This window comes from Tachypleus tridentatus, unplaced genomic scaffold, assembly GCF_004210375.1.
Source record: "Tachypleus tridentatus isolate NWPU-2018 unplaced genomic scaffold, ASM421037v1 Hic_cluster_2, whole genome shotgun sequence".
NCBI classification, from domain to species: domain Eukaryota; kingdom Metazoa; phylum Arthropoda; class Merostomata; order Xiphosura; family Limulidae; genus Tachypleus; species Tachypleus tridentatus.
In genome coordinates this window covers 2,536,301-2,559,642 of record NW_027467782.1, presented here as the reverse complement: position 1 = coordinate 2,559,642, position 23,342 = coordinate 2,536,301, and the positions used below count along the sequence as shown (strand labels likewise).

The window sequence follows — 23,342 nt, the reverse complement described above, 5'->3', positions numbered from 1 at the left end:
CTTTCACTGCTCTCGCAGAACTCGATCCTGCCATCTTCTGTAAGCCATGAATAGATGACTGTGTAGCAGAAGTAACTGACTGTTTTATACAAGCAGATGCTCAATGTATTCCTAAAACCTCGACACGTTTCCCACAATATCCTCGTCCGTGGTGGAATTCTGCCTGCCATATGGCACGAAAGGCTCCAAAACAGGCCTAGGATACTTTCTGTAGATATTTCACACTTTCGAATCGCATCGCTTTCCACCAGGCCCGTGCACATGCTCAGTGGATAAGACGTCAAATCAGAAGGAATCATGGATTAAGTTCACAACCAGCATATCTTCTACTACTAGTTCCAAAGTCATAGGGGATAACATTCAAAAGGTTCAGTGGGCAATATATTCTGTCCCCTTCTCGATCTTGCTGATACCTGGAGCATCACCGATACTCTAGAGGAAGCTTTTGCCGGGTATCTAGCTCTTCTACTTCTTCCTCCACCTTCTTAGTCATCAAGACTCGGACAGAGCAATCACCTCTTTCCTTTTGAGCTAATTCTCTCTGTGACTATAATCGTCTCTTTACACTAGTGGGACTCAAACTTGCCTTTCGTTGGTCTGGCAGTACATCAGTTGAATCTGATAATAAACACTATGAGATGCTGCGCCATCTATCTCCTGCTTCTCTTGCTATTCTTCTGATTGTTTTAACCAGATCTCGCAGAAGAATGTTTTCCTGATGCCTGATGTCAAGCTATTGTCATACTTTTCTTTAAGCCTGGGAAGGATCCCAAGATTCCTTAAAATTACCATCCAGTTGCTTTGACGAGTTGTCTCTGTAAGACCTCAGAGAGGAAAGTTAATGCTCGTCTTGTTTGGTTTCTCGAATCAAACAACCTCCTCTTGCCCACAGAGTGTCGGTTCCGACGACAGCGTTCCACCGTGGACCACCTGGTTCGACTTGAAACATCAATCAGAGAAGCCTTTCTCAAATGACAACATCTTGTATCAATATTCTTTGACATTGAGAAGGCTTATGATACAACATGGAGTATGGCATTTTGCGAGACCTCCATATATATGGGTCACGTGACCATTTGCCCATTTGTATTTAAACAAATTAAATGGACAAGAGATTCCAAGTTCGTGTGGGTTTGACACTTTCTCATTCTTTTCTATAGGAACTTGGAGTCCTTCAAGGCTATGTTTTAAGTGTCACACTTTCCAGTATAAAATTAATGCCATCACTAAACAACTCCCTCTCACTATTGACTGTGTCCCTGAGACAAAGTTCTTGGGGCTTCTCTTTGACTGTAAGCTGATCTTTATACCACACATCAAGCAGATATGGGTCAAATGCACAAGAGCACTGAACATTCTCTGTGTCCTCTCTTCTACCACTTGAGAAGCTGGTCAGTGTTCTATGCTAAACATATATCGTGCTCTTATTCTATCAAAACTCGACTATGGATCACTGGTCTCTAGCTCTGTTAGGACCTCGGCTTTAAAATACTGTATCCCATTAATAATCAAAGACTTCAGCTCTGCACCAGGGTTTCCTGTACTTCCCAGTTCAGAGCTTATACAAAGAGTCTCATGAACCTTCTTTGCACGTCCGCCATTTGGAACTGTCTTTACTATGTGCTTAGAAACTTCATTCCTCACCAAAGCATCCCATCTGAAGTTGTGTTTTTCTTCCTCAGTGGGCCTTACTTTTTTCAGAATAAACGATCTACCATTGCTGCTTTTAGCTGGATGAATTTGGTCTGTCTTTGGATAACATTGGGGTATCCTCTGGTCATCCTATCCCGCCATTGCTTCTTACAGTTTTTAAGTAATTTGTAGTGAGCAACGCGACAACAAACATTTCCAAATAAAACCCTATATTGGACTTTGGCCGTCTTGCCTCAGTAGGGATCGGAAAGAGGAAGTTGTTCTAACTAGACTACGCATTGGTCACAATTTTTAATTCATCGTTTTCTTTTATCGGGAACTGATGCACCAGTGTAACACTATGTGACAGTGTTAAGCCACATTTTACTTTCTTGTCGTCGTTACGACTCTCAACGACGGCACCATTTTAAACATGTTCTGTCCTGAGGTTTATCTATAGCATTAGACAAAGTTATTGGTGATGGTAACACTGTCCACCTTGGTAATGTTTTTAGTTTTTTAAAGGCCATTACTCTTTTTAATTTACACATTAGACCTTTTTTACTGTGATTCCCTTTAAGAATCAAAGACCGTCTAGCTCGATTGAAATTAGAAAACATAAGATTTAAAATCGTTCCTGGTTATTACACTGATTTAAATCTCTTTAGACAAAATTTAATACTAGGCATTATACCTCCAAATTTTAACTATGTTATTCGATTCTGAGAGACAAAACAGTTAATTATATACGGTTTGATCGGGCAATGTAGGATATTCTCTTCATACATTCGGCCCAGCATGACCAGGTGGTTAAGGAACTCGACTCGTAATCTGAGGGTCGCGGGTTCGAATTCCCGTCACACAAACATGCTCGCCCTTTCAGCCGTAGGGACGTTATAATGTGACTGTCAATTCCACTAATCGTTGGTAAAAGAGTTGACGGTGGGTGATGATGACTAGCTGCCTTCCCTCTAATCTTACACTGCTAAATTACGGAGGGCTAGCGCAGATAGCCCTCGTTTAGCTTTGCGCGAAATTAAAATAAACAAATAAACAAACTTCATCATAGTTTCAGGTTCAGTTGGGTCAGCTGAATAATCGACAGTAATTCCAAAAAACTTCCTTACTTCGTGTTCAGGGACCGACTTCTAACCCAGAAATATTGATTATTAAATAGAATTCTTTAATGTTCTTACGACTTACCAAATAGTGTACACATGTATCTTCCAATGAAGATCTGACACTAGGTTGAATGATTTTTTGCAAGCTCATTGTGATTCTCTGAAAAAAAAAAAAACCTTTAATAATTGGTAACCTGTTTTCCTGTAACTCTCGTTCTAAACGTCAAAGTTCCGATTAATGCCTCATTACGAGTTATATTGAAGTTAATATAAACTTTTCGTGTAGGTTTTTTTCCTACTTAGGTGGCGTCAGTTTATAGATAATGTAAACAGTTATTTCTTAATATCATTTTAGTTTATTTATACTTGACGTATATGTTCCTTTAATAGTCAAGCATTATTATGTAACTTCTGGTACGCATTCATTAGATGTGCTCAATTTTTATTCATATTATTTGTATGTAAATCCTACATGAAATTTTATAAAATTATTATTTTCTTGTCGTGAGGAATTTGAAAATAGTGTAAAATACATCAGTTCTTCCTTTCTTAAAGAAATTTTTATAATCGATACAAACTTTACTACTAAACTTCCATGTGTCTTACTTTTCTTGTTGCACTGAACAACAATATTATTAATCCATCTAAAATATTTAGTGATTTGATTCATACTATAACCCAACCCTAATATTGACCGAATAATAGTTTCACGATTAGCTATTTCACCATAATATTAATATTATATTTTATTCATAACTACAACTCATTAAATCAGTCAGATAATAATATTTATCTATATTACCAACCGTATTTAAAATTATATGCCGTCAATATAACGTACTACATAATTCATACACAATGAATGTTTCTCAAAGCAATAATACTGTCATCAAACAGTAACTTCATTATCATAATCGTATATCATAAGATATATTACTAAATCCAATACACTCAAATCGCGTTGTACGTCAGCAAATATCCTGCTGTGTCACTGGGGAATGTAAAGTTTATTTTGTATATCCTCGTCCTGTTTGTCAGTTTATCCTTCATCAGTTAAACATTCATACTGATGCAGTTGATAACATTTTACCATCTTTAACCTGACTGGGCTTATTTGTTTTATGATTCTATATGGTTCTTTCCACAATTTCGCCAGCTTTATAGTGTTTCCTATTTTAACTTTGGGACTGTATAACATGCAGTAACTAAAAAGACACAGTTAAACTTGACATTCTCCTTAAGTTATTGCAATTGTATTTCCTTCCTTATTTTTGAATTTCGCGCAAAGCTACACGATGCTTACTTGCTCTAGGCGTCCATAATCTAACAGTGTAAGACTATAGGGAAAGGAGCTAGTTACCACCACCCACAGCCAACTCTTGGAATACTTTTTTATCAACAAAGAGTGGGGTTTACCGTCAGTCATAACGTCCTCATGGCTGAAAGGGCGAGCATGTTTGGTGTGACTGGTATTCGAATCCACGAGCCTCGAATTACGAGTCGAGCGTCTTAACTATCCGGCCATGCCGGGCAGTTATTCTAAAGTAGAGCCTTGTTTTCTCTTCTCGCAGTCTATGCATGGTTCATAATATCTTTAATAGTTCTTCTGGTATTCAACTGAAAGAATGTTTTACTTATCTTAAAGCTAAGTGTGCTGAAAATGAAATGTCATGATTCATTTTTATTACTTTAGTTTTCTATTTACGTATTACAAGTATCTGCAATATTGTTATTGTCAGTCTTTTCACGCAAGTCAGAGTCCAAAGTGTACTCTAGATGTTCTAACTGTAGTATTCCGTTCCTTAAAGTTTTCTTTCACCTTTATACAGGTTCGTTTGTTTGTTTTAAACTTCGCGCAAAGATACATGATTTGTGTATCTTAGACTGAAAATGTATTTCTGACAGATACTCACCTGTCACATTTTCACCCTTCCTTTATTGCATCTTTTTCTGCCTGATCTCAAAATGATGGTTGAATTCAAAGGGAGTCAACCGTACTAGGAGAATGTCACACTCCTGTTAGTTCCCAAAATAGTTTGGTTTAGAGGAACCACTAAAATGTTATTTCCCACATCATTTCAACAAAAAATCCATTCTCTAGTATCGAGGACATACAACAGATCCCAGATTTTGTTACCCTGACAACAAGTCAACACTTGTAAGATAAAAGTTTCTGGAGTAACACAATTTGAAACGAGAGGAAGAGACTTAGAGGCTAGAAAAATAACTGTCATTGTTTACTCTTAATATAATTTTCGTTGGAAGTTACATTTATTGTACATTTTCTACGTACTGCTAGTCAGACTTAGATAATACTTCTCACAATGTCTTCTTATTATATAACGAACTGATACGTGATAAGTCGGTAAAACCGCTTGTTCCTAATTCGTCCGCCAAGGCATTATACAGACAGCTGTATCTATTATAGAATAAGTGGTGGTCCCAAATATCTACGGGTACTTGCGCGACAGTGGAAAGCCACGTTATACAATTAGAGGGTTTATCCTTTATTTTGAATTGTGACACTAAAGGAGGAAAAATTAAGACTTTCTTTAGTTTCTGGGTTAGAAAGTAAAAAAAAATTATAGTATAAATACCAGATAATAAGAATATACAAGATTTGTTATTTTGTTATAAGGACTAGAAATATTTTAAAGAACTGTTTGATACATTACCTAAAGCGAAAATGTTTGTTTGTTTTTGAATTTCGCACAAAGCTAGCCGTCCTTAATTTAGCAGTGTAAGACTAGATGGAAGGCAGCTAGTCATCACCACCCACCGCCGACTCTTGGGTTACTATTTTATTAACGAATAGTGGGTTTGGCCGTCACATTATGACGCCCCCACGGCTGAAAGGGTGAGCATGTTTGGCGTGATGGGGATGCGAACCCGCGACCCTCAGATTACGAGTCGCACGCCTTAACACGCTTGGCCATGCCGGGCCAAGCGAAAATGTTAGGACTGCAACAAATAATAAATATATTTTCTCGAACAAATTTGAATTAACAACATCAGGCATTCCTCTATATGTATAAAGAAATATCCAGATACAGTTTTCCGAACTTTCGGCAGTATAGGTGAATATTGTGTTAAGTAAGCTGAAGATTTTTTATCAAATCGGACATAAGGTAAGGGTTAATCATTATACGTTGAATAATGTTCATCTTAAGGCATAGATCTGTAAAGAAAAAAGTTTTTCTTATTTTAAAGAAAAATAAGTTTTTATTCGAATTTTAAAAATATACATAATTTACTTTTGTATTTCAACTGAAAAGTAACACTACTTTCTTCAGAACGTCATAACAAAAAATATCCTCATGAACGTTCACTACATATGAAGAAAAGCAAGTGAAGAGGAACATTGAAAAACAAACAGTTAAAGATCTCCGCTAAGTATTCTCATCCTGAAATTACATTTGAAAATAATGAATAATGATATATAAAATACACAAAATATATATAGAGAGGAATCGCTATACTACATTTTTTATTATTTACACAAACAGTAAGTTTATATTTGTTTACATTTGCATTTCCTTTCCAATGAGCTTTTTCAAATTAAGTTTTAAACTGATGTTGTTTATATTCTAATGGAGGTTCGTGATCCAAAACACACCAGATAGGTAAATGATTACAGTTTAAACCAAAGCCTGCATTAAAATGTAAGTGTTTAGTACCCATCCACAATCCTGTGTATCTACGATTGTTCTCTCCCGGCCAAACTCAATCTGTAGTCATTTTGTTTTCCTGGTGTTAATTTGATTTCCTAATTTGTGGTACTACAGAGTGTTCAGAAAGTCACTGTGCAGTTTTGTAATCATATTTTATTCAGTCTATTTCAAGCCAGCAACTGATAGCGGTGTTTAGAAACAAAATAAGAAGGATCCAGGCCTGTATTGATGCCAATGGGGATCACTTTCAATATTGTTTATAATTGTCATTCATATTTACCTCCTGTATTCTATATTGAAACATGTCTGTTACTAAATATATAAGTGCACAGTGACTTTCCGAACACCCTGTATTTGTTTCTTATCTTTAGCCAATCTCGTCAATAGATAGGTAAATAAAACCAGCTAATGGTTTTCTAGTAAAGTCTACTTATAACTCATTTAATGATGAAACTCTTTAAAATCAACTTGCTACTTGGATTTGAGGTCTTTAGGATTAAAATTTTAATATCGTATGACTATGTTATGAAACAAATCAAAGGTTTTGTTTGATTGTTTTAGAACAAAGACCACATTGGGCCATTTTTCTTTGTCTACTGTAGCAAAATGAACCCGAATTTTAGATAAACTTGTCGTTGTTTCACCAAGGAAGGACTATAAATTCCACAGAAGGTTAACACAACTTAATAAGTTTTTATTTGTTTGTTTGTTTTGAATTTCGTGCACAACTACACGTTTGTTATCTGTGTTAGCCGTCCCTAATTTAGCAGTGGAAGGCAGCTTGTCATCACTATACACTGTGAAGTATTAGGTACTATTTTACCAACAAATAATAGTGGGAGTGACAGTCACATTATTACGCCTCCATGGCTGAGGGCGAGCATGTTTGGTGCGAATGAGGATGCGAACTCGCGACTCTCAGATTACAAGTCGCAGCCTTAACCCACCTGGCCATGCCGGGCCGCGTCAATATACATCATATTTATTCAGTTATATGTAGTGCATTCAAGAACAACCTGTAGCATGTTCCTGGAAAAGGTAATTTTATATATTTACTATTAATTCTTTTGTACATCACCAGTTTGATACAAAATAGATTTGGTTTTCAGTGTTTCCTCTCATTTTGAACAAGATTTTTACGCTGGTATAAATAATATAAAAACTAAAAGAAAAAAGGTTCAAAGATAAACCTACTCTACACTTGTCTGAAAGAAGTTAAAGTTTGGCGGTTGTTGAGGATTTCTTCTTGCTTTTGGTATACATCGTTATTTAGTTTTGAAACACGTGTTTTAATCTAACCAGTGACTTAATTAAAGGACTAAACTCTAATTGGCCCTTGGTCAGAACTTTAGTCCTTTTATTGGACAGGCCATGATTAAGCATACTGGAAAGGTTTATTAGGATGTTTACACACCTAGAGATAAAGAAATTGGAAAGATATATAGAAGCAGAAGAAGAGATACTTGTTTGTGAAATAGTTAGAAGACGATGAAGAATAGTGTTTTGGATGACAAGCAGAGGGTAAGATAATGCAAAATGGAGATTTCAAAATAAATACTTAGTAGGAAGAATGAATGAAGATTGGGATCTCATATACATAGCAAGGGAATGAAGAATAAAGATATCGATGTCGAAAAGTTAAAAGGTACGTGAAAAATAAAGGTATGGATTCCAGACTTTTATAAATTATAACTAATTTATTTATGAAATTCAAGTAGCAAGACTAAGAAGAATAAAGATGTGGGCGGGATGTGGTGGGTTACACAACGTAGAACAGAGATTTGGATATTAGATATATAGAAGAAGAAAAAGAGAGATTTGTTTGTGAAATAGTTAGTAAGACGATGAAGAATACGGACCTGGATGGCAAGCGGTGGGTAACATAATGCAAAATGGAAATTTGAGTTATAAATTCTTAATAAAAAAGAATGATTGACGATTTGGATCTCATATACATGACAAGAAAGTGCAAAATAAAGATATGGATGTGGAACAGTTAAAAGGTACGTGAAAAATAAGTATATATATGCCAGATTTTATAAAATTATGTTGAATATATCTGTGAACTTCAAATAAGAAGACTAACAAGAATAGATATGTGGGCGGGAAATGGTGGGTTATACAACGTAGAACAGATATTTCGATATTAGATATGTAGAAGGTGAAGAAGAGAGATTCGTTTGTCAAATAGTTAGCAAGACGATGGAGAATAGAGTCCTGGATGTTAAGCAGTGGGTAAGATAATGCAAAATGGAGATTTGAAGAATAAATTGTTAGAAAAGGTATAAATAGAGATTTAGACCTGAAATACTTAGGAAAGCTATGAAGAGATGTAAATGTCACACAGTTAAAAGGTACGTGAAAAATAAGAAAATGGATGCCAGATGTTTATAAAATTATGTCGACTATATCTGTGAAATTCAAATAAGAAGACTAAAAAAAACAGAGATTTGGGTGGGAAGTGGAGTGTTATACAACATGGAATAGAGATTTGTATATTAGATATATAGAAGGAGAAGAAGCGAGATTTGTTTGTTAAATAGTTAGCAAGACGATGAAGAATAGGGTCCTTGATGTCAGGCAGTGGGTAAGATAATGCAAGATGTAGATTTGAGGAATAAATACTTAGTAAAAAAAATGAATGAAGGTTGGAATCTCATATACATAGCAAGGGAATGAAGAATAAAGATATGGATGTCGAGCAGTTAAAAGGTACGTGAAAAATAAATATATGGATGCCAGATTTTTTAAAAATTATGACACATATATCTATGAAATTCAATTAGCAAGATTAACAAGAGTAGAGATCTGGGCGGCAAGTGGTAGGTTATACAACGAGGAATAGAGATTTGGATATTAGATGTATAGAAGATGAAGAAGAGAGATTTGTTTGTCAAGTAGTTAGCAAGACGATGAAGAATAGGGACCTGGATATCAAGCGGTGGGTAAGATGATGCAAAATCGAAATTTGAGTTATAAATACTTAGTAAAAGGAGTGAATGACGATTTGGATCTCAAATTCATGGCAAGTGAGTGAAGAATAAAGATATGTATATGGAACAGTTAAAAGGTACCTGAAAAATAAATATATGGATACCAGATTTTTATAAAATTATTTCGAATATATCTGTAAAATTCAAATAAGAAGACTAACGAGAAAAGAGATGTGGGCGGGAAGTGGTGGGTTATACAACGTGGAATAAAGATTTGGATATTAGATATATAGAAGGAGAAGAAGATAGATTTGTTTGTGAAATAATTAGCAAGACGAAGAAGAATAGGGTCCTGGATGTCAAGCAGAGGGAAAAATAATGCAAAATGGAGGTCTGAGGAATGAATAAATACCTAGAAAAAGGTATGAAAGAGATTTAGGTCTCAAATACTTCGCAAGGCTATGAAGAATGGATATGTGGATGTCACGCAGTTAAAGGGTATGGGAAAAATAAAGATATGGATGTGAAGCATTTAAAGGTACGTGAAAAATAAGTATATGGATGCCAGATTTTTATAAAATTATGTCGAATATATCTTTGAAATTCAAAAAAGAAGACTAACAAGAATAGATATGTGGGCGGAAAGTGGTGGGTTATACAACGAGGAATAGAGATTTGATATTAGATATATAGAAGATGAAGAAGAGAGATTTGTTTGTCAAGTAGTTAACAAAATGATGAAGAATAGGGACCTGGATAACAAGTGGTGGGTAAGATAATTCAAAATCGAAATTTGAGTTATAAATACTTAGTAAAAAGAGTGAATGACAATTTGGATCACATATACATGGCAAGGGAGTGAAGAATAAAGATATGGAAGTGTAACAGTTAAAAGGTACGTAAAAATAAGTATATGGATGCCAGATTTTTATAAAATTATGTCGAATATATCAATGAAATTCAAATAAGACAACTAACAAAAATAGAGATGTGGGCGGGAAGTTGTGTGGTACACAACGTAGAAGAGAGATTTGATATTAGATATATAGAAGGTCAAGAAGAGAGATTCGTTTGTCAAATAGTTAGCAAGACGTGAAGAATAGGGTCCTGGATGTCAAGCAGTGTGTACGATAATGCAAAATTGAGATTTGAAGAATAAATACTTAGAAAAAGGTATGAACAGAGATTTAGATCTCAAATGCTTAGCAAGGCTATGAAGAATGGAGATGTGGATGTCACACAATTAAAAGGTATGTGAAATATAAAGGTATGGATGGCAGATTTTATAAAATTATGTCGAATATATCTGTGAAATTCAAATAAAAAGACTAACAAGAATAGAGATGTGGGAGGAAGTGGTGGGTTATACAACGTAGAACAGAGATTTGATATTAGATATATAGAAGGTGAAGAAGAGAGATTTGTTTGTTAAATAGTTAGCAAGACGATGAAGAATAGGGTCCTGGATGTCAAGCAGTGGATAAGATAATGCAAAATGGAGATTTCAGGAATAAATTTTAGAAAAGGTATGAACAGAGATTTGATCTCAAATACTTAGGAAAGCTATGAAGAATGGAGATGTAAATGTCACACAGTTAAAAGGTATGTGAAATATAAAGGTATGGATGGCAGATATTTATAAAATTATGTCGAATATATCTGTGAAATTCAAATAAGAAGACTAACAAGAATAGAGATGTGGGCGGAAAGTGGTGGGTTATACAACGTGAAATAGTGATTTGGATATTAGATATATAGAAGCAGAAGAAGAGATATTTGTTTGTGAAATAGTTAGAAGACGATGAAGAATAGTGTTTTGGATGACACTATTTTGGAGAGATTTCAAGAATAAATACATAAAAAAGGTATGAATAGAGATTTAGATCTCAAATACATAGCAAGGCTATGTAGAATAGAGATGTGGATGTCACACAGTAAAAGATATGTGAAAAATAAAGATATGGATGTGAAGCATTTAAAGGTACGTGAAAAATAAGTATATGGATGCCAGATTTTTATAAAATTATGTCGAATATATCTGTGAAATTCATGTAGCAAGAATAATAAGAATAGAGATGTGGGCGGGAAGTGGTGGGTTATACCACGTAGAAGAGAGATTTCGATATTAGATATATAGAAGATGAAGAAGAGAGATTTGTTTGTCAAGTAGTTAACAAAATGATGAAGAATAGGGACCTGGATAACAAGTGGTGGGTAAGATAATTCAAAATCGAAATTTGAGTTATAAATACTTAGTAAAAAGGGTGAATGACAATTTGGATCACATATACATGGCAAGGGAGTGAAGAATAAAGATATGGAAGTGTAACAGTTAAAAGGTACGTAAAAAATAAGTATATGGATGCCAGATTTTTATAAAATTATGTCGAATATATCTTTGAAATTCAAATAAGAAGACTAACAAGAATAGATATGTGGGCGTAAAGTGGTGGGTTACACAACGTAGAATAGAGATGTAGATATTAGATATATAGAAGGTCAAGAAGAGAGATTCGTTTGTCAAATAGTTAGCAAGACGTGAAGAATAGGGTCCTGGATGTCAAGCAGTGTGTACGATAATGCAAAATTGAGATTTGAAGAATAAATACTTAGAAAAAGGTATGAACAGAGATTTAGATCTCAAATGCTTAGCAAGGCTATGAAGAATGGAGATGTGGATGTCACACAATTAAAAGGTATGTGAAATATAAAGGTATGGATGGCAGATTTTTATAAAATTATGTCGAATATATCTGTGAAATTCAAATAAAAAGACTAACAAGAATAGAGATGTGGGAGGGAAGTGGTGGGTTATACAACGTAGAACAGAGATTTCGATATTAGATATATATAGAAGGTGAAGAAGAGAGATTTGTTTGTTAAATAGTTAGCAAGACGATGAAGAATAGGGTCCTGGATGTCAAGCAGTGGATAAGATAATGCAAAATGGAGATTTCAGGAATAAATTTTTAGAAAAAGGTATGAACAGAGATTTGATCTCAAATACTTAGGAAAGCTATGAAGAATGGAGATGTAAATGTCACACAGTTAAAAGGTATGTGAAATATAAAGGTATGGATGGCAGATATTTATAAAATTATGTCGAATATATCTGTGAAATTCAAATAAGAAGACTAACAAGAATAGAGATGTGGGCGGAAAGTGGTGGGTTATACAACGTGAAATAGTGATTTGGATATTAGATATATAGAAGCAGAAGAAGAGATATTTGTTTGTGAAATAGTTAGAAGACGATGAAGAATAATGTTTTGGATGACACTATTTTGGAGAGATTTCAAGAATAAATACATAAAAAAGGTATGAATAGAGATTTAGATCTCAAATACATAGCAAGGCTATGTAGAATAGAGATGTGGATGTCACACAGTAAAAGATATGTGAAAAATAAAGATATGGATGTGAAGCATTTAAAGGTACGTGAAAAATAAGTATATGGATGCCAGATTTTTATAAAATTATGTCGAATATATCTGTGAAATTCATGTAGCAAGAATAATAAGAATAGAGATGTGGGCGGGAAGTGGTGGGTTATACCACGTAGAAGAGAGATTTCGATATTTGATATATAGAAGGTGAAGAAGAGAGATTCGTTTGTCAAATAGTTAGCAAGACGATGAAGAGTTGGGACCTGGATATCAAGCGGTAGGTAAGATAATGCAAAATGGAACTTTGAATTATAAATACCTAATAAAAATAATGAATGACGATTTGTATATCATATATATGGCAAGGGAGTGAAGAATAAAGATATGGATGTGTAACAGTTAAAAGGTACGTAAAAAATAAGTATATGGATGCCAGAGTTTTATAAAATTATGTCGAATATATCTTTGAAATTCAAATAAGAAGACTAACAAGCATAGATATGTGGGCGTAAAGTGGTGGGTTACACAACGTAGAATAGAGATGTAGATATTAGATATATAGAAAAAGAAGATGAGAGATTCGTTTGTCAAATAGTTAGCAAGACGTGAAGAATAGGGTCCTGGATATCAAGCAGAGGGAAAAATAATGCAAAATGGAGATCTGAGGAATAAATACTTAGAAAAAGGTATGAATAGAGATTTAGATCTCAAATACTTAGCAGGGTAATGTGTGTGTTTTGATAATATTTGCAAAAACAATAGTAAAATAAAACTTGAGGAAATATATATATACATCGAAGAATTTCCCGACACCCTTTTGATTTTGGAAAACTTATATTTTATATAAAATATTCCAGAATATATATATATTTAGTATTTCATAAATTAAGCAAAGCTAATACGGAATTTTAGTTGATGGAATAGGTATATTTTTAATCATTTTTCCGCATAATTTCCTTGCTATTTAATAAAACCTAAATAATTTTGTAACGTTGTTAGCATTTTATTTACGGTTTTAACTTAGGATATTTTAAATGTTTTAATTATTCAAAGTATTAGAGTCAGATATATTACGATTTCACTTCTAAATAGCAATAGAGGTCGTATCTGCTTGTTATCTTCATATCATTTCATTTACAACAAATAAGGAAATTTTCTCGCTGCGCCCCGGCATGGCCAAACGTGTTCGCATCCCGGTCGCGCCAAACATGCTCGCCCTTTCACCCGTGGGGGCGTTATAGTGTTACGGTCAATCCCACTATTTTCTCATAAACCAAAACACAAATAAAACATTTTTTTATGCTAAAGCTAAACATAAAAGCACGTTTTACAGATCAAATCCGGTAATAACCCAGTATGTGATTTCGAGTTAACTATGTTAACTTACGGTCATCGTCAGGTTCACAAAGAAGGTCGAAACGTTGTTCGCTCCTCTATTAGTATCTTCTCTATCCATTCCAGCCGTTTTAAATATATAATTTTCTCTATAAGTGGGTTTTCTCGTCATCACGGTTCATGAATATTTTGTCAAATATACATCACATTTTTAAATTTACACAATCTCTTACTTATTTAAATCTCGAACATAGATGAGCTAAAATACTGTTTGTGTATTTTAATCCGAATTGCTACATTAGCGCCATCTCTTGCTTAAAATGATTCTATATATGACATTTTATTATAAAAACATATTTTAGTCTTGAAAACAATTCTTGTAATTTTAGATCAACGTTAAGCCGAAGTTCAACACTAAATGATGCCATTTACTATAAACAGTTTTATAATACTGTTGATTAACTGCGACGCTGACATTTCTTTTATATGTGGTTTCTCGCTAATTTGCATAATAAAAATATTTTCTCACACATTTGCACACGCACGAAGATAAGTAATATCTAGGTGCACACCTTCAGTGTGGGTGCAACATCTCGGTGTTTAGGGTCTTTTTTCTTGGTGTTATGGTGGTTACTCTTCTTTACTTTCTAGTTTCTCACTATATTTCACACACGTGGATAAGTAATACCTAGGTGCACACCTTCAGTCTGGGTGCAACATCTCGGTGTCTAGGTTCTTTTTCTTAGTGTTATGGTGGTTACTCTTCTTTACTTTGTAATTTCACTATATTTCTCATTGAAAAGATGTGACACACGTGGATAAGTAATACCTTGGTGCACACCTTCAGTCTGGGTGCAACATCTCGGTGTCTAGGTTCTTTTTCTTGGTGTTATGGTGGTTACTCTTCTTTACTTTGTAATTTCTCACTATATTTCTCATTGAAAAGATGTGTACACACGTGGATAAGTAATACCTTGGTGCACACCTTCAGTGTGGGTGCAACATCTCGGTGTTTAGGTTCTTTTTTCTTGGTGTTATGGTGGTTACTCTTCTTTACTTTGTAGTTTCTCACTATATTTCTCATTAAAAAGATGTGCACACACGTGAATAAGTAATAATACCTTCATGTTGTATGTGTACAAAGTTTTAAGTTTCTAGGTTCTTTTCTCTTGCAGATATGTGGGGTCACACACAAACCTAAAGCCTCGGACTTTTATTATTGTGGGTCAGTTTGTTGCTACATGACAACACTTTAAAATATGTTTTACAACTCACGGATTAAACATTTGATTAATTGATTCATTAAAATCGATAAATATACAACATTCATACATATATTACATAAAACAAAATTAATGCAAGGATAGTAAGATAGTAAATGAAAATATGAATGTTAATACAGGGTCTTTTAGGCTAAGCGTTTCGAAGACATATCCAACAGGACTTGATAATCCCTGAACATAATTAGAGGCGCTTAGGTCAGATATTCTTGGCCCAAAACAGCGAGATTGATGAAATGGTAACGTGAGATAAAGAAAACATAGAGTACTTTTTTAGTTTTTCTGTCACTCATAATTATGATTAATTAATAACAATTGTACTTTTTTAACGGAAACTTTAACAATTGTTCATGAAGAAACTATTGCATAATATATATAAATTTAGAATATCATCACATGTTGCATATTCTTCCAGAAGTTACCGTACACTGGGAAGGTATAAATGATTTACTTTGTTTTTCATACAAACATACAAGAGGATTATATGTGCTAGCCGTCCCAAATTTAGCAATGTAAGACTACAGGGAAGAGAGCAAGTTATCACCATCCCACCTCTTGAATTACTCTTTTAACAACGAATATTGGGCTTGACCGTCAAATTAATTACTTGTAAATATCATGTTACGAACAAAACTAAACAATAATAAAATATTGACTCTCGAAATAAATTAACAACATATGCACTTAACAGTACTTTTATGTTATAACATGAGTATTCATGTCAAACGAATTCTCAAATCCTTCCAGTTGTTCTCGAAAATACATTAATAAACGAACATGCTGCTAAAAGGGTATGTATTCAAAATTATCATCTTATCTATAGATAACACGAAATTTAATTATTTTAGACAAAAATAACCATTGGGGTGTCCCAAATGGAACTCAACTTTGGAAGCGGTGTAGATTGCTATTTATATTCATACAATTATGTTAAAAAGTCAAAATTTGTCCCTCTATGATGATTATAAGTGAGTGAAGTATTTTATAAAATATTACAAATAATTTTATTGATTTTACTTGTGCTATATATACCATATAAAATATTATTATTGATAATATTTTTATTTGTTATTATAAGCAAGCTAACTTCTATTTTTTAACTTTGTTATATGATAAATATGCGACATAAAAATATAAAACAATGGACTATCCAAACATAGATATTCATGAAGGTCTAAGGAGGAAAATGTAACAACTTTTGAAACAAATATAGCCTGAAATGTGCCATGATGCAAATAAGATGAAAAATCTTATTATGTTTCTTTGTCACTTGATTCAAACTGGTTCTCAGATGTTCGAACCAACACAAAATGTCAAAGATTTTGTAAACATGCACTCAGAGTAGACACATTTTAGAGAAGAGATTACAAGTGTCGATGTCAACCTCCTTGTATACATTGTACCAACTGTGCACTAATACATAAACCTATAGCTACAACATAAATTTCGTAGGAAATTATATATAATGATATACATATCAACTTCAGTAATAAATTTTATTGAATAAAGAAAGAACTGAACCACACGCTACATCACAGATGTTTATACTTTGAAATTTCAACTAAATACCAAATCCATATATATATCAGTATCCCGAGATAACAAATCAACTAACAAGTTATGTGTCCATATATTTATATATGTTAAGTCAGGTAAAGTAAGAGTTTCTTAATGATTGTTTCACTATACAGAACAGCAGTGTTTTGTATCGTTTTAATACTTATTTGTTTGATTTTGTTCACAGTGGACTCTTTTTATCTAACGGAAAAACTTTTTATCTTGTACACAGTCAGCTTAATGTTTGTTTTGAAGTAATCCTACATGATTTACATATTGTCTGTTATTCATTATGAACTAAATAAAATTATTCATAATTTATCAGGTCATCTCATAAGTGATGTCCGAAATTTCAATACAGAAAGTGCATCATCATTTCAGAAGGTTTTAATGACTAAAATATGTCGTAGGACGTGTATAAAAATGTTGAGACAAATAAAAGAAACTATCACAACTCTACTTTTTCAGATCATTTATCAGATAAACCCTTATAAAGATGGATGTGTCTGAGGAGCACATAAGGCAAAAAATGCTTTATGAGTTTAAAAAAAGCAATAGTGCAGCAGAAACCACAAAAACATTCAAAGTGTTTTGGTGCGGAGTCTCTCAATGAAAGTAAACGTTGAACGTAGTTTAAGAAGCTTAGATCAGGTGACTACAGCTTAAGTTTAATGATGACTTGCTGCTGGCTGCACTTGATGAAGACTGTGCTGTAACATTTGAAGAACTAACACAGAAGATTAATTCAACAGTTCACTGTCATCTGCAACAACTTGGAAATGTATCAAAACTTGAAAAATGGGTCCCCAATGATCTGATAGAAGCCAACCTTAGAGCAAGAATGGATATTTGCACTTCTCTGCACTCGTGTGAACGTAACTCACATTTTTGGACAGGTTAGTGACTGGAGATGAAAAATGGAATATTATAAAATGTTAAGAGCCGCACATAATGACTCAGTTCAGGTAAACTGGCTAAAGCACAGCCCAAAATGGACCTCCACCATAGGAAAGTCTTGTTAATATTGCATAACTTCAAGTCATAATGGGTGCTGAATAAATTACTGAACTAGGGTCACATACTCTAATGGGTCCTTCTACACAGTTTAGCATTTCTTCTTCTGTCATTTCCACATAAGTACGTTGATCACTTGACACTGAAATATATTGGTTGCTATTTTATACAGTTAGAGCTATGAATGGCTTAAAGCTAATGATTAGGGTAAGATTTTATATAATTTAAACATTCTATCGTTTGCTTTCAAAGGTATCTCTATAAACATTCTTTGTGTATACTTTACTGCGGCTGTTTTTTACATCAGCCTATCTATAATACATATATTGTTTGTTTGTTTTTGAGAGCTATCTGTGCTAGTCGTCCCTAATTTAGCAGAGTAAGACTAGACGGAAGGCATCTAGTCATCGGCTGAAAGGGCGAGCATGTTTGGCGCGAAGGGGATGCGAACCCGCGACCTACTTGAGTGGGTGGATCTGGCACCACATTATTATCAGTCCTTCTGGTAGTAGTAGTAGTGTCTAGTGCCTCACGAACCTACTTGAGTGAATGGATCTGGCACAGCTTCCACATTATCATCAGCCCTTCTGGTAGTTGTAGTGTCTAGTGCCTCACGAACCTACTTGAGTGGGTGGATCTGGCACAGCTTCCACATTATCATCAGCCCTTCTGGTAGTAGTAGTGTCTAGTGCCTCACGAACCTACTTGAGTGGGTGGATCTGGTACAGCTTCCACATTATCATCAGCCCTTCTGGTAGTAGTGATGTCTATGCCAGCAGTAGCCACAGTTACTTATTTAATATTATTTTCTACTTACACTACTTATATAACCTTAAACTAACTTCTCTACCTCAACTTCTTTCTTTACTTTAATCAACCTGTTGTCATTTACTCCAAAATATCCTCCAAAACTTCACCAATCACGTAACGGTGAGGAGGTAGGCCGAGTGGTTGGTTTAGCTTAGCTGTTGGAACTTCGACTGACAGTACGTGTTGTTACACGACTTATTTATTTTTAAGTGAGGATGCAGTAGGTGAATGGAGCACACAGATACTAACTCGAGACTAACTGCCTTCCCTCTAGTCTTACACTGCTAAATTAGGGACGGGTAGCGCAGATAGCCCACCTTTAGCTTTGCGTGAAATTCAAACAAAACCACGTCGATAGAACAGCAGAATTAGTTATCATAAAATGGTTAATAAAGAGAAATTATTGTTAATCAAGAGCTTGAAACCATTGATGTTGAATATAAGTACAGTTGGAATTTCAAAGGTATTAAAGATGTACCGCTGATGTATTTATAAGGTAGCTGATGGGGGAATAATCTTACAAAACTGATATTTCTCAAATACAGTTGACGAACTAACCGATAGATTGGACCAGATAGTTGTGTTTAGTATTTTAAACGATTTACGTACTGAGCAATTAAGAAAGATAAATTAGTAGCGGAAATACTAAATATTTTAAAAAACCTGTATGGATATTGGTTGAAGTACCATAGTGAGTAGAAGACAACTAAAATACGATTTATAGATACATAACATAGAGTAGGAAGCTGTCCAATGACTTTGTACTTAGTTATCGAATATCCAGTACGTTAGCTCAGTAGGTAAACCACTTTATTATTGTACAAGGTATCCAGGGTTCGATACCAACCTTACCAGTAAGTGATGTAGTGGTGAAGTTTGTAGAGCTCTTGCATAACGTACGACAGATAATGTTACATAAAAATAAAATTACCACACCAAGAAGCTTTATTCCAATTAGAGGACAAGACTTTATTTTAGTAACACACAAACTAAAACATATAAAATCTTAAATCCATTTGAAAAATGAAACTTTAATAAAATTCTGTACTTCTTCAGACAGACCAGTGTAAAAATAATACATATAGTGTCTTCTTCACAGAGAATTATTGAATAATCAAGTATGTGTTGATAAACTAGGAAGCTACGGAGGGAAAGAAAAGACAACAATACATTACTTCTAATTGTACTACAGTTGGTCAGCTACAGAAATGATACACGGAAAGCAATGTTTCTAATATTGTATTTTTATATTGTACTGATTTCTGATTTGAGTAGCAATGAAGATATGGTGAAAAATGGGAGATTTTAATAAATAAATCTACGTTTTATTGTTTAAATTAGAGGCATTGTGACTGTTGTGAGACTACGATGTGAATTAGTGGAACTAGGATTGATTATTTATGTCAGTATAACTGGTGTGAGACGATTTGGGTGTCAGAATGACAGTTGAGAAACGATTATATTCGTCAGTGTGGCTGATTTGACTATTGTTATGGGTGACAATGGCTAGTGTGAGACCGTTATAAATGTCAACATTACTGAGACTGTTATAGATGTCACTGTGACTGGCTTGCGTCTATGTGTAGGTGTTAGAGTAACGTGTACGAGACTGTTGTAAAGGTTATGCATGTGACTTCATGCATCTTGTCGGCTTTGTTTATTCCGCTATATTGGACCTAATAACAAAATAATTAAAAACAGAAACTCCATTTTCAGTTAAATACTTAGAATTAAATCGTGTAATAATATTGGTTGGTTGTGATGCTGTTGGTTGAAAAATACAGGGTTGACCTTTGGTTATCTTTGTTGGTGTCTCCATGTAAAATAATATGGCTGCTGCACGTGAGTAACACCATCATATTCCTGTTATGCACGTGCTACGTACAGTCAAGTCCTGACCCTCTAGTTGAACTACAACCCATACAAACAACTGTAGGACAGTGGTTGTGACTGACGTAGTTACAAACATATTCGTAACGTATTTAAAGTGTTTTCTTTCGGAGAATGAAATTATCATGAATATTGGGCTATCTCCTGCATCTACCAAGAGGAATCGAACCACTGATTTTAGAGATGTACATCTGAAGATGCACCACTGTTTCATCGGAGAGCATCACGAATATTAATATTAGAACCACAAAAGCTTCAAAACAGACATTTTTTTGATACAAACCCAACCAAGCCCAACTAAAACAATACTCCATCCTAGCCCACAGTTATGATTACATATATAGGGTAGCATGTGAAATACACCCTTAATATATAAACTTTTGTTAATATGTGAACTTCTGGTAAGTTAATCACCGTGTTGGTCCTAATGTTTTCACTATTTTATTGTCAAACAGGATTAGTAGTTCACCAATATGAAGATAGAACTTTTGTAAGTGTTGAGTCATTTTAACAAATTAATTACACATATATCATCAATACATTATATTATCTCAGAAACTGTAAGTATATTTACCAACCTGTAGGTGGTGCTTGTTTTACACGAAATGTGAATATTTGGATAAAATCACACATTAAAAACTTTACTAGTATATGGTCTGTAAATTAAAAATGTACATGTAGCGTATCGTTACAATACAAGCGTTGTGTAGATAAACAATTAGATCTAGATTCCAGGTCTAACGTCCCGGCATATCCAGGTGGTTAGGGTACTCGACATGTAATCTGAAGAAAACGGGTCGAATCCCTGTCACAACAAGCATGCTCGCCTTTTCAGTCGAGGTTGCGTTATAAAATGAGTCAATCCCAGTACTCATTGATAAAATAGTAGCCCAAGAGTTGGCGGAGGGTGATGATAACCAGCTGCCTTCCTCGTTTCTTAAACCACTCAATTAGGGACGGCTAGCTCAGATAGTCTTTGCAGCTTTGAGAGAAATTTCAAAAACAAAGAATATAGGTCTAACACTAATAGATGTGGTAAACGTTATCGAACAACCTGACAAACAAGTTGACTCTAATTTAGGTAAGGAAAGATATCACCTATCATCACACATGAAATACTGCTAAGTAAGTAAAGGTGATTATATAGAACACATCAGGGTCCAATTTAACAATTTTATACCAGTTCTTTACTTTCGACTATATTACCAAAACGAACGAATCTGATACTCAGCCTATTTCAAGACATCTAAACTTTTCATACCTTCAATATGAGGCAATGAACTCCAGGTAACTGAAAATATCTAGGTATTCTGTGTCTGGAATGTCCATAACTGTGTCTCTGACAACAAAACTAATGTATCGGCAGCTAAGTCTGTGGTTATTGTTGCAAGGTTGGAATAGGAGTTCATCATAGACATTCCAAATTACTAACATTTTACCTTATGTAAATCATCAGTCAAAACTATAAACACAAAGTTTTCCTGTATGTAATAAACGTTACAGAAACTCGTCATATTTACACACAAAATGTCAGATAGTAAAACTAGCTCCGCTTTCAGTTACCTCTACAAGTGTCACTGTGACTTCTGAGACATCAACATGGGTGTCACTGTGACTGAAGCGAAGCTGTTATTGGTGTTAATATCGTAAAATGGTATTAATAAAGTAGCTTATAGTAAACACCCCTTCAACAAAACTATATCAAAATAAAGTCGAATATATCCCTTACAGAATAAAGTCTACCAGTGATATTGTGTTAATTGGTTTGGTGTAGCTTGAACTTTGTTCAAAGTCACACGACAGTTATCTTCGCTAGCCGTTCCTAATTTAGCAGTGAAAGGCCGCCAACTCTTCACCTAGTCTTTTAGTCATGAAGACTGGGATTAGCCGTCACTTGGCTGAAAGGGCAAGAATGTTTGGTGGGACAGGGATTTGAACCCGTCACCCTCACATTAGGAGTCAAGCGACTTCTCATCTGGCCATACAGGACTAATATAGTGTTAATGAATGTATACCAATAATATAGTGTTAGTGAAAGTTGTTGAAAATGTTGATGTGTGTTGCCTTGTTTCTTAATTCAAGTTTAAGGACTATTTCCATCTTGAAAGTCCTTCATCTGAACGCATCTTCACAATCCATGTACATGATTATTTTTCATGACCATCACATACTTTCTTAAATGTGATAAAGTCTTAGTAACATCAAACTACATACTAAATTACAAATAATGTTGGTACTGTGCCACTGGAACCTTATATTCAAGATGTTGATTTGTTTATTCAACATTATTTTAATATAACATTCTGAACCCTGTGCATACTACTAAATATATAAAATGTGATCGTATTAAATCATCATACATGAACAATTTTAATATTTTAGTAAATGTACAAATGTTTTCTTGATCAGTATCTGTTAAATAATAATTTAGTATTGAATAAATCAGGTCGGATCAAACATGTTATGAAGATTTAAAAACTTGTTTGTTAGAATCTTTTAAACAATCCTATCTAATAATAGTAGAACTATACAAAGATATGATAAAATGTAAATTAGTTAGTACTTTGTATTTTCAGTACATGATTGTATTTAAATTAACAAATGTAAAGAAATTCCTCATGTTGGTCAAGAACCAATGTAATGAAAATATATCAAATTGTCTGTTCACTGTTTAAAGAATTCAGACTTTAGTTGTTGTTTTGATAATTTTATT

General features: G+C 34.1%; 1 protein-coding gene across 2 annotated transcripts in view; it reads left to right on the top strand.

Moving 5' to 3' along the window:
• Positions 1–23,342, top strand: part of LOC143243317 (uncharacterized) — a 302,587-nt gene that overhangs the window by 273,358 nt on the left and 5,887 nt on the right. The window contains exon 3 of one of the 2 annotated variants that reach the window (XM_076487161.1): positions 17,384–17,762. The exons of the other annotated variant lie outside the window; for it this stretch is intronic. The gene's annotated coding sequence lies outside the window, so the exon portion shown is untranslated. Of the gene's footprint in view, positions 1–17,383; positions 17,763–23,342 lie in introns of those variants that run through there. 2 annotated transcript variants of the gene reach the window in all.